The sequence below is a fragment of the Topomyia yanbarensis genome, chromosome 3 (genome assembly GCF_030247195.1).
Source record: "Topomyia yanbarensis strain Yona2022 chromosome 3, ASM3024719v1, whole genome shotgun sequence".
In the NCBI taxonomy this organism is placed as follows: domain Eukaryota; kingdom Metazoa; phylum Arthropoda; class Insecta; order Diptera; family Culicidae; genus Topomyia; species Topomyia yanbarensis.
The window spans coordinates 304,211,713-304,224,456 of NC_080672.1; the positions used below are offsets into that span (position 1 = coordinate 304,211,713).

Here is a 12,744-nt window from a genome sequence, read left to right on the forward strand (position 1 = left end):
ACCAATAAGTATCTGAACATGTTGATAGCTTGTAAATTGGGAGAAATGAATAGTTGTTTTAAAGATAAGAGTCAATGCAAAAGGAAATCGAAGAAAACTGAGAAAGCAAAAAAGTTGAGCATAGTGTCCTTTTCAAAAATGTTGTCTCCAACACCAACAGTACCTGATAATAATTCTGAACTAAGAAAGAAACAATCCAAATCGATTAAGGTAATATGTGAGATAAAATTTCTAACTCATTCCTAACATTATTTACGTTCTAGACAACCACTTCTAAACCGCGGGAAAGATCTTAAAAATATCTTGAATGCTCCACCATAATTTTCATAAACGTGTATATGTAAATGAAGTATCAATAAATAAAATGAATAATTACTATTTTTATTATTAACTGTATACAGAATATGCAAAAAGAAATCATTAACCAATTGCAAAAAATGGCAATTATAATTATCCAATCTTTCCCGCTTAATGCTTATTATAATTATATTTTTTGTATTTTATTGAATATTTTATTTGTTGTAGCATCGGTGATCTCCGTATATATTCCACTGATCCAATGACGATCATAAGGGTACATGAAGCAGTTGACTGCGATTATTGAAATCACCATGCTGTATTCACGTAAAACAGTTTTGAAGGTGCATAACGCTGGTTGCAATCATGAAAACGCACTGTAATGTGATAATGCTGACAGACTAGAAGAAAATAAGAAATAAACTGTATTGAATTAAACTGTGAATTCAACATACAAACTCGTTTCTCAAGTAATTCTGCGTTCCAATCGAAGATTTTGGAGCGCTCGATAATATGGTACATCTACTCTTTTTTTAGGTAGCGGACATAAAATCACTTCCGGCACCAGTCGAACTATATAGCAGCCAACAGAACAAATCCGCATGACGCTCAAAATGGAACCTTCTAAACAACCAACTGGAAAAAACAGCAAAACACAACGATGTACTATCATTCTCGTTCAGATAATGACGAAAAACTGAAAACAAAATTGTGCTACACGTATACTGCCTGTGATCGCAAGCCAGTCCCATGTAGATAGGGAATCCCATAGAACATGGGACTGACTTGCGATTATGGGTAGTATAACTGTATTGCCAGCTAATTGCATTAAGATAGTTACCTTTGTTTTTTCCAACAGTATCAGGCTTAGAGCCACTACACACTGCGAACATAGATTTTGCATCTGTTATGCCACCTCAATGTTTGTCAGATGCTTCTAATGATCTGCGGTAATGCAATGTTCCAGGTAATGTAATGTTCGAGGCATCGAGTCATTACGACAAGCTGCTGCAGCAAATCCATCTGTAGTATGTATCAGAAGGAATTAGTTCTCCTGCATCTCGTGTGGTTCCAGTGCATGTTTGTGACCATGACCAACAATACTTTCCGAAATTTTCAATACGAGCTGATAACTTTGATCCTAGTTAGTTTGTTTGTTCTACTAACAGCTATGTGGCACCGGGCAGTCAATCGTGTAGAAAAGCCACCTTGACGGAAAACACTTGTGCTAAAGGAAATAACAAAATTAAATTCTCGCAATTAAGCACATTTTATTATTGATTTACCTGACATTTTTCACCCGCTGGAACCGGTTAATGACCCGCTGTGGCATCGTTGTTTGAGACTTCTTTTAGTTTATTTCCATCATACAACCACTTTTGATGGAACTGTTTACAAATAATTTTCGAATGTCAATCATTTGAAATGCACTGTAACAAAACAGTGGTGCAAAATGATAGGTCATCCACAAGAGTATATGAAATTTTATGACATTGAATTCAAAAGGAAAACACTTGAAATCGTAGTGCGGTTCTGAATATTGTAATAATGTGCTGAAGTATTTGATTTTGAAATGTAACATTTCAGGAATTTGAGTGGAAGTAATTTTCAACCTTGATGCTAATGTCTGCTTCATTATCATGTGAGTAAACACTTAAATGAAGCGTCTCGAATTTTATCAGTGTAGTTGAACTTTAACCTGCGTCGATATTCTTGAAGTAGAGAACGTATAACTAAAATATGTAGAATTATCAATCCTCAAGTGGAGATAATCTCTAGGCTCCCGTATTGGAGGGATCGAATTGGAAAGTGATATAAAACTTTGATACCTGTATATTTTTTACCCGAGTGGGTAGCGTTACCGATACTACCTACACTGAATTTGTTGAAATAAAACATGTATCATTTTATTTAACTGCTAGAATGAAAAATTCTTCCAAACCACTGCACCATTCATACTTTCGTGTATAAGAAAATCAGAAAAAAATCTCGATAATCTTTGCACAAGGAGAAAGAACTGACGAGATAGATAATCATCGTAACGCTATATTACTGTTCCCAAAATTGTTGCTGCTTGCAAACTAAAAATAAAGGAAGCAATCAAAACAACAAAACACACATGCATCTTTTATTTGTTACCTTCTCACAACCACTTTTACATTGAGTTTCCTCCCTAGGCACGGTAGAGGCGCTGTTCTCAATGACGCTTGACAGATATATGGAGCTAAAAAAGAGTTCCCAGTCTTCTTGATATGGGGTCTTCGGTTTACTGTAAAAGTAGTGTGGGTAGATGCAGGCTAACGAAGCTCTCATCTGTTTGTGCTTTTCTGTCTCTCTTTTTTTATTTGCTTTTTCCCTTTCTTCCGATCGTTGTACAAACATCGCATTTTATTTACACTGTTTTTTGAATGCATTAATTAAAGAGTTTTATTATTTTTTTATTTTTTAAACTTTTTTTCCGATCTAAGGTGTAGGAATCTTTCCGAACAAAACTTATATCCTACAATTCCCGGTCGCTGCGCAAGCTTCCCGTTTTATCTACACTGTTCTTTAAATTCAAAATTAAGGAGTTGTTTTTGTTTCATTACCGTTTTTGTACTACGGTGCGGGAAACGTTTAGTATTGAACTTATCTACCCATGATCGCATAGTTGTCCCGTTTTCTATGGGATTTCCTATGTTTATGGGACTGGTATGCGATCATGGGCAGCTATATCCTACACACAGCTGTTTTCGAAATTAAAAAAACGAAATAAATGATGTATTATACATTGCCTTTGTTTGCATTTTTACCTGCGAAAATTGTTATTAAACGCGTGGGGTACATTTGTACCCCAGTGCAACGTTCTAAGGTCGAAAACGCAAGTGCAACGTTTTAGGGTTAATTCTAATTATGTATGGTGCACTATGCACTATTTCTCCTTAGTGGAGAACAATTTTGGTAAGAACAATTTTTATCCATTATATAAAAACCATCAATGCGCGTGAAGAGCACAAAACCTATAACTAAATTGGTTATGGAATTTGCGTTTCGACTTCGTCTCATCGTAGTGGCTTGACTAAGCTAATGCCGGATTGATGCTAGCTCCAAAAAATAGGACTTGCTCAGGAACACAAGCTAGCGTCAATTCGGCGCTAGCTTAGTCCTGTCACTGTGTTAGAGTCGGATTTTGATGAGTCGTAGTCGAAACGCAAGTTCCATTGGTAATTCATGTATGGTGTCCAAATTTTCTTCGTAGAGAGAAATTGGGCATAGTTAAATCTGGTATCTATGCTAAACCATTGTAGAAAATAAGAAATCCATTTCGCCGAGCACGATAGACTATAATGCCTGGTATGTTTATCGAGAGCTTATGACACCAACTTACAATGGAAAAATGGAAAATTCAAAAACTTGTTATTGAAATGGCAAAATTTATCCTGACTTAGAAGAAAATATCTCATTACGCTCTTGATGCGAGAATCATCTGCCGTTTAAGCTTTATTGAGCACTTGATTAAGCATTGTATGCGTTGTTTGCAAATCATGGCAAGCAATAGGGAGAAAGAGCTGCTTCTTGATATGTTTTATTACTCAGTCTTCTGCACAGTTTGCTTCTATTACATCATCACAGAAATCTAGTCGAGCTAGCGTCGCAGAGTCGCTAGTTTCAAAAGTTTGTTAAAAGTCGCCGACATACGAAGGATGGTTCATCATGGACACTTGCATTGTCGGCAAGTTTGTTGGTTTGTTGCTTAGAACATCCCAGATCTAGGGTATTTATTATGAAGCCACATCAAATAACCATTGAATTTCCTAGCACAAATTATTTCTTCCAAGTGGGAAAAATGGAAATCGCCATTCTGCGAACAACTTCTCCGAACAGAAACCATTCCATCATTCCGGCGAAGATAAACCACATCCCTCACGTGCACCACCATGGTTTGTTTCGATTCGCTTTTCCGCGAACTATCCAGCGCATATGTAACATTTTCCAAACTCTTTTTTTTTCTCACCTTTTCTTTCTAAACGATGCTGCCGCGCCGCCATCCGCTAACTAAGAAGACGACGACGACTACGCGGCACCTAGGTCAGGTAGCAGTGGTTCTTGGTGCAAGGTGATCTCCCGTTGTTGGCTGGGTCGGCAGCGAGTGCGAATGCTACACAGCATCAAAGGATACCAACCAGCCAGCAGCAGATGGAGGCGCCATTAGAAACTGCCGGGCGTCGTCGTTTGCCGTCTCTATTCGCACGCAGCTACCACCCATCCATCCATGTATCCATCCAACCTGCGCCGCTCGCCCATCCGGCCTGGTTGATTTTTGTTTGTTTTGCCTCCGCCGAACATCGCGTTTCACGGGAACTAATCGCGAAAAATCTAAATCTGCACAAACAAACTGGTGCTCATCTTCCTGGCTAATTTGTGGTGGCAACTACGGACTAGAATGAGGTAAGAATGAAGGTGAAAATTGTGCGGTGCAGTGAAAGTCGGTTTTGAGATAGGATGTGTGTAAGGTGTGAAAAGTGCGCCATGCAAACGGCACTGAACAGTTGGCTTTAGCGTCTCCCATGGTGGTATCCAGTAGTAATTATTTTGGATATTTCAACGAACTATGATGAAGATTTATTTTGAGATATTGGAATCAGGTTCTTGGTTGGAGTTTACCATTCAGTTTCGTCCGCACATTGAACATAATTGATAAAGTTGAACCTGTTATTTGTAGGCTACCAGCGTTGTTTGAAAATGATGCATGCCATTGCCAATAGTAACGAAACACGGAATAGGTATTATTATGCTCAACAGGCGAATTTCGAATCAAGATATGAATACACTCAAGTGTGGTTCCATGAAATCGTGAATTTGCACTTTGATGGACAGATTTCTTTTTTTAATTATTTAGGTGTAGGGGAGACAGGTGCTTAGTTTCTTTTGGGTTATAAGTGACAATAAGCTTTTTTCCAAAAACTAAATGTACTTTAATCTTGCTGATATCTACCCAAGTCACCATCCGAAAGCAACCCTGTGCTGAAACTACGCACTTTCCTCGGTAGTGGTTCTAAGAAAGCGGTGAGAATTTCCAACAGACAGATGGTGTGCAGCGGCGATTGGGCAAACACCCAGTCCATTTATATTGTAGAGGTGGAAACTGAACGAGCAGCGGTCAGACTTTGAGAAATTGAGTCGTCTAAGTAGCGCCAATTGGGTAGTGGATAAGTGTGCTAAAATGGTGCACTTTTTTCATAGCATAGTACTTTCTCTAAACCCTAGCTAGCATCGACGCAGTCCAAATAAATAAATTTGCGCAAGATTTATTAAGTGTGTTTCGAAATTGAGCATACCGCGACGGTTCTTGGAGATTCGCCCCAATTTCATACAGTTATCAATAAGGAAGCGCCGGCGCCGACTGGCAGCGTTTGGTGTCTTCTTGGTCGCTGGTTGAAAGGAGGTGTTGCGCACATTTCCACTCACGTCCCTATTTTTATTTTACGCTTTATGTAGCTATGAGTATAGGTGTGCGCAGACTTTCTAGCAGGGGGGCTCAGCTCACATACTTTCAGTTTTGTCAAGCCTTCATTATCAGTTAGATTTTTGGTCGATGTTTCGATACCAAAACAGTTATTATACTTATATTTTTTTATTTCATTTGCCGTTGACCTCTCTCGATTCTGTCCATCTAGACGGTAGATATCGACCCATCACACATGAACCGGGACCAATGGCATTACTACCCTTTCGAGAGGAGTGGTTGTCTGGCTATATGGAGAGACAACAACAAACGCAAGTGGTCTGTTACACTGACGGTTCTCTGATGGAGGGACGTGCTGGTGCTACTGTCGTGAAATGAGATTGGAACAATCTCACTTACTAGGTAGATACGGTACTGTATTCCAAGCAGAAATCTTTGCGATTATGTGCGGGGTACAATCGGCCCTTCAACTGAGTTTGTCCCGCAGAGTTATAAACTTCTGCTCCGATAGTCAGGCTGCAATCAAGGCCCTTAGCTCAGACAAAGCACGGTCCAAGCTAGTGATTGCGTGCCGCGAACCCAAATCGAAGAGCTAAGCATTGTCAACAGTATCTACTAGGGTGTCCCAAAATGACATCATGTTAAAAAGTCATCGGGCTCACTTCTTAAATGAAAGGTTAGGGTATCAGGACCAGGGTTACCATACTCACAGATTTTTCTGTAATGTCACAGATTTTTTTTATAATTTTTGATCACAGATTTTTTTTCACAGATGACAGATTTTTGGCATTTTGATGAAAATTTCACAGATTTTCACAGATTTTTGAAAATATTGTGATTTTTCACAGATTTTTTGGAAATGTATCACAGATTTCCACAGATTTTTTTCCTTTTTTAGTCATCACAGATGGTAAAAAGATTTTTTTGATCGAAACACAGATTTCAATGTGGCATCCCTGATCAGGACCACTTTCTTCTTCGGAGTGATTTTGTTAAAACGCTCCCTACTAGTGGCGAATTTTGATTTTTTGTAAAATGGGCCGATTTTGGGTGGCTTGTTGAAGTGCTCCTGAACTTTTTTCAGCATTTTTTATTTTTCTGGAGATCCAAATAAAGAAGTTTGGTTAGTTAGTTTGTACAAATTGTGGATTAAATGAGCGACATAGCCTTTAAAACTTGGTAAAAAGTTTAATTTTTGGTGTTTTTCATTAGTTTTTCTCAAAACTGGGTACCCACAAATTTTTCAAAGTATAGGAAACACTTCAAATAGTTGAGCCAAATATAGGGGCGTAGTTTTGCTGAAGAAAGTGTACAGGTACCACTAATGGGGTATGAGTTATATAAGTTTTTGTTATATAACCTTCGACATTTTTAGCAATTCATCTAAAATAATAATGTTCCAAAAAATAAAACAATTCAAATATGCTTAGACCACATATTGTTTTTTGGAAAATAGAGGGAAAATGATTTATAACGGCGTTTTCTGTTTGTCTTTAGTGCGTCAGGATCGGGTTTAATGAGAATTTGACGAATTGTTTAACGAATTGAAACTTTACTAATGATGCCAAATCTTTAATTGTGTTCTGAAAAATTAATTCTCCATTAATTGGAGGCTTATTTACCAAAATTATTGTAATAGAAGATGCGCTGTATTCAGTTGCAAAACTTTTTCGAGAATACAAAGCCTTCAAAATTGACTATTTCGGAATTGTGTGATCTAAACGTAAAGATCAGTTTTTTAACATTCACCCCACCCTTCTGCATTTTTTTCACTCTAAGGTACCATGAAAATGAGACTTTATATACAAAATCTGAATACGGTAATCAATTCGACATACAATATATGCCATAACTTGCCACTAACTCGACAAATTTGTTTAATTTTCATGATTTTCAAACCCACTAGGTGGTTATTAATATACTAAATAATTAAAAAAAATCGTCAAATGCTCATAAAAACCGATTCTGATGCAGTAGAAACAAGCAGAAAACGCCATTTTTCATCATTTTCCTACTATTTTGCGAAAAACAAAATGCGGACTAAGCACACTGAAACTGTTTTATTTTGTAGAACAGTGTTATTTTTTTTATGAATAGCATAAAATATCAAAAGGATATCTAGAAAAAACTTAAATAACTCATACCCCATTAGCCGTAGCTATACACTTTCTTTAGCAAAAATACGCTTCTATATTCGGCTCAACTATTTGAAGTGTTTTCTATACTTTTAAAATTTTGAAGATACCTAGTTTTGAAGAAAAACCAATGAAAAACACCAAAAATTAAACTTTTTACCAAGTTTTAAAGGCTTTGCCGCTCTTATAATCCACAATGTGTACAAACTATCTAACCAAACTTCTCCATTTGGATCTCCAGAAAAATAAAAAAGCACCGAAAAAAATCTAAGATAGTTCAGAAGCACTTCAACAAGCATGAATTTGAAATTTTACTTAAAATCGGCCCATTGTACAAAAAAATCAAAATTCGTCACTAGTAGGGAGCGTTTTAACAAAATCACTCCGAAGAAGAAAGTGGTCCTGATACCCTAACCTTTCATTTAAGAAGTGAGCCCGATGACTTTTTTAACATGATGTCATTTTGGGACACCCTACTATCTACCTTGTCTGGGTGCCCGGACATTGCGGTATTACTGGAAACGAATAGGCTGACGAATTGGCCAGGCAGGTTCACCGATTGACTTCGTTGGTTCTGAGCCCGCCACAAGATGGATAAGGGAAAAAATACGGTCCTGGGTTTCGTCCGAGCACCGTAATTATTGGTGAAATCTACAAACGTGTCGCCAAACAAAGGCGTTTCTAGAACAACCGTGCCCAGTGATTTCGAAAAATCTCCTACATTTTTTGAAGCTCCCCTGCGGCATGCTGACCAGGGCTTTCGCTGGCTACTGCAAACTCAATTATCACATGGCAACTATTCAGCGTGCTGAGTCTTTTTCATGTGATCTTTGTGAATCCGACTACGGAACCTCATATCATCTGATATGCAACTGTCCAGCAGTAACGCAATAGCGATTTCGCGTTTTCTTCGGCCATCCTTGCATAGACGACACCACGTTTGGACGACTGAAACTCAGAGACAGAGTTTGTTATCCAATGTGGTAAAGAGCTTTAGGCTTACTCGCAATTCCAATTCTACTTCCCCACACCTCCTACTCCTTTCCTTCCGCTCAAGAAATGATGAAATCACACGGCAATGCACAAATCCCCGACTACATCCAGGGAACGTACCCTTTAAGCCAATATATTATGATTCCTGATGTAACTTTTCTACCTGTGTGTTTATGTATGCACGAAAGAGAAACCATAATGAGAGAAAGTGCGGTAAATAAACATTGAAAGACGCCCGAGACTCGGATCTGGATAGTGACTTGCTGATGTACAAGTTATGAACAGTCTAGCCGAGGCCCAGGTACGAACCCTACACCTGGCGCAAAAACAACAACTGGAACAGTCACTATCCCGCTTAGAGCAGGCGCATGTGGCATAGCATGGGTTAGCGATAAGAACTGGACACCTCAACCAACGTGGGAACCGTCTGGAGTGAGAATTTGCTGAGTAGGGACTTTTGTTAGGTTAGCCAGGCCTCTGTAAAATAAAGCTAGGAATAAAAGTTTAGTTCAGCCGGAGCAACCGGACAGATAAGTTCGTTTTGATTTTTTAAAAACTCTCTTACTATTGGCGATTTGCGGCAAAACCAAAATTAGTCATGCGACACCTATGATTCAGGTCATGAACTGGCAAAGTGATACAATTTGCTTTTTTCACCCGTAAGTGAGTCGTAGCTTACAACAAAATCTTCATTATCTTCTCGGAAAAGCTAACCACTGCCAAAATATGAATGAAACGAGTAAGAAATTTAGTTTTATTTGCAATTATTCTGAAAGTACAGCCATTTGCAACTATTTGACTCATACATTTCTTCGAAATGTAATCGGGGTATTATTGTGGTTATAAAAAATCGTTCCATAAATAAAGTTCCAACTCGAAATCGAGACCAAATCAGCACCAATGTCAAACTCCTTTAACTTTTGAACTACGTAGGAGATTCAGTGAAGACTATCGGAGAGAAGGATCGGCTGTGCATGATACAAAGCTGACACTTTCCTATTACCCGGATATATTCTTTCCTCGCGTGATCTAGAGAGTTTCATGAATTTACACCATCTCATGAAGGTTTAGCTTAACTTAGGACGAACGGGAAATGCTGTTGCGGCGGCTACGGTGCTCAACAAATTACATTTCGAAACAGCGCGCATATAGCTCTGCGAATAATCTTAGAAACCACTATGTTTTACGCTCTTTTCGCAAGATGTTTACTCATCATCTGATAAAATGATGATTTTCCTCCATTTTCATAAACAATTATCAACAAATTGATCGGTAATTTGGTGTTTAAAAGTCATTTTTTACCAATGTTTACAGAAAATATATGCACTATGACAGAACAGAATAAAATCAGCAACACTTTTCTTCCAGCGCTATCTGCGAGCGGTTTCAACGTAGAATCGCCAATAGAAGAAATCATTACTTACACATGTGAGCATTTCGTTGTTTCTACAGCGCAGAGCCTGTCGACCACTCATCGTCCTACCTGCATTCATTCATTGTTTGCAGGCTATTTGGCCCCGATGATCAGTTTCTGTGAATCCGGAATCTGGTTCCATCTATTTAATGCCTTTCACCATCTTGTGAAACTCAGTAGATGTTTTTGATACACCCCCTGGGACCTGATTCCGGATTAACCGGTGAGCCGATAAAGTGTTCTCGTTGTTTGAAAACGGTTGGAATGGTTCTTACACATAGTCTACTGCCACCTACACTGACTTTGTCATTCTTGGAGTCATTTTTTCATTGAATCCAATGAGCATTATTTATTGGCCTCTTGTGATCGGTTTATGCTTATGTATCTGTTTATTACTTTTACCAACAGACTCCTTGGCCCCAATGGCTGGCCAAATATCACACTACGTTTTCCGCTGTTCAGATGGATTGAAACACGACTACATTGAAAACAATACCTCATTGGGCCCTTTGCCATACTCGAGCAGTTTAATTTGAGATTTTGTTTATCTAACTGATCTTATTTTAAAAATAGTTGCTAGGTTACACTAACCGTTTTACTTTTAATGCTATAAATATTAATAATATTCTCAATATTCAAACTAAACTAAAATGAGTTTAACAAAAATGACCTCTGAGATTTTTTTATGAAACATACTATCAATTGTGGTCTTTCGAATTCAAAAAGAAGAAAACAATTTCAAAATGCTCATAACGTTTAAACTAAATAAGCTATCTCAAATCTGTCTATATAAATAATATTCGTCTTAATAAGCTCTGAAAGTTTTGTGAAGACAATATTGACAGAAAAAAATTATTTAAAAAGTTATAATGAAAAAACTGATTTTTTTAGGGTTACCCTATCACACATCATTCTAATAGCTGTAAAATTAAAACCATTAAAGTTACAAATATGACGTTACTTGAAAAAGGCTGTACTACAATTTTGCGAAACACTTCATTGTTCTATCTCTTCTTATTTCTAAAATAATTTTCAGATCGTACAAACAACTAGAAACCACCCCAATGCCACCCATCCCAAAAGATGCCTCAATTGACGTAGATTATTTGTTCCGAAGACATGAAATCTCTAGAACCAGTATTTTAGTCACAAATGTTTTTTTTCATCCTAAATTCTGGATTCGGACCACTGTGCAATGGTGGTTACTTAAATTAATTACATTTCAAAATATTTAATATTTTCGATTTTATCGAATTCCTCGTCCGGTTGAAATCAAAGGCCATCGCCACACTGTTGTTGTCTGGTGTCGAGCGAACCAGTGTGCAAAAGAGTTATTTTAAACAGTACACGTCTCTAAAGTTTTTCGCTATTCGGAAGATAAACCCACGACTCCATGATGACTCCTAAATCCTTGACGTCAGAGTGTCTTGGAATGCTCGAGTCGAAGAAATGGTAGTTAAACTGGATCAAATGGCGATGGTTCGTCCTAATGAAGGAGTTAAGATGGCGGCAGCAGCGACTTATTGTAGTGGAAGGCTGTCGTCGGAAAAAAAAGCGCTAGAAAATTTGCCGGAGAACAGTTGGCAAATTTCCTTAGTGTCGGAACCTAAAACTCCATTAAACGACATACAAGATGGTAAACCGGACTCTTTTCGCAGCTCATTGACATACTTCCAGAACGGCTTGGGCTTAGATTTCGGTTGACACTCGGTATTTCGGTATCTGAAAATGGCGCGTCTGCTTTGCTGTTTGTATTCGTGGTTAAGTTGAAGGTAGTGGTTTCGTAATGCAAGTGTGTTATGTTTAGAGAATTTTTTAAATGCAGCTCGTTTGGCAATTTTTAAACGTCTAAGGGCAGTTGATTGCCAGGGAGGGTGTTTATTGGTGCTAATTGTTCGTTTTGGCACATGACGGTCAATTAGGTAGGTAGGAATACGTCATCGCTGCTCCGTTCGCGTCGTCATTGTTAAGATTTTCGTCCCAGTTTATATCCAACAGCGTGCTAACGATGCTGTCGTAGTCAGCGTTGTTAAAATCGTAGACGATAGAGCTTGAGACGTCTTCAAAATTCACTCATAGGTTACCAGCGAGTACAAGATGTAGTGGGGGATGATGATGCATATGCTGCACTAAAGGAGCCGGAGTAGTGCGGCAGCACGGAGCGTAGTCCCGGGCACTTACGAAGCAGAGGTTCAATGTACGTCTATTCTCGTTGATTACATTATTAATTTGCCGAAGAGTTGCGCTGCTCTAGCTGTCCAGAATACAACTGGCATTGTTGATAAGCAAAGGTTTTTCGATATCCAATCGTAGATATCCATTACTTGCCTGGTACAATGTTAATCCAGGTAAGTTGAAGTCGCCCAGTATAACTATATCATCAGACGGGGCGGCGCGGCGATCGAAATGATGAAAGAAACGGAGGAGATATGTACGTCGATCAGGCTGGAAGCACGCAT

At 38.4% G+C, this 12,744-nt stretch overlaps 1 long non-coding RNA gene across 2 annotated transcripts; it reads right to left on the bottom strand.

The window, feature by feature from the left end:
• Nucleotides 1–468: 468 nt before the first annotated feature.
• On the bottom strand, nucleotides 469–1,765 carry LOC131693517 (uncharacterized). 2 transcript variants are annotated; one of them, XR_009306265.1, is made up of 4 exons: nucleotides 1,584–1,765; nucleotides 1,139–1,525; nucleotides 753–933; nucleotides 469–698 (listed from the first exon to the last, which is right to left on the bottom strand). It is a non-coding gene; the product is annotated as an uncharacterized LOC131693517 (long non-coding RNA). The 2 variants fall into 2 exon arrangements; XR_009306264.1 differs by having other exon boundaries at nucleotides 469–933.
• Between the last annotated feature and the right edge of the window lie 10,979 nt (nucleotides 1,766–12,744).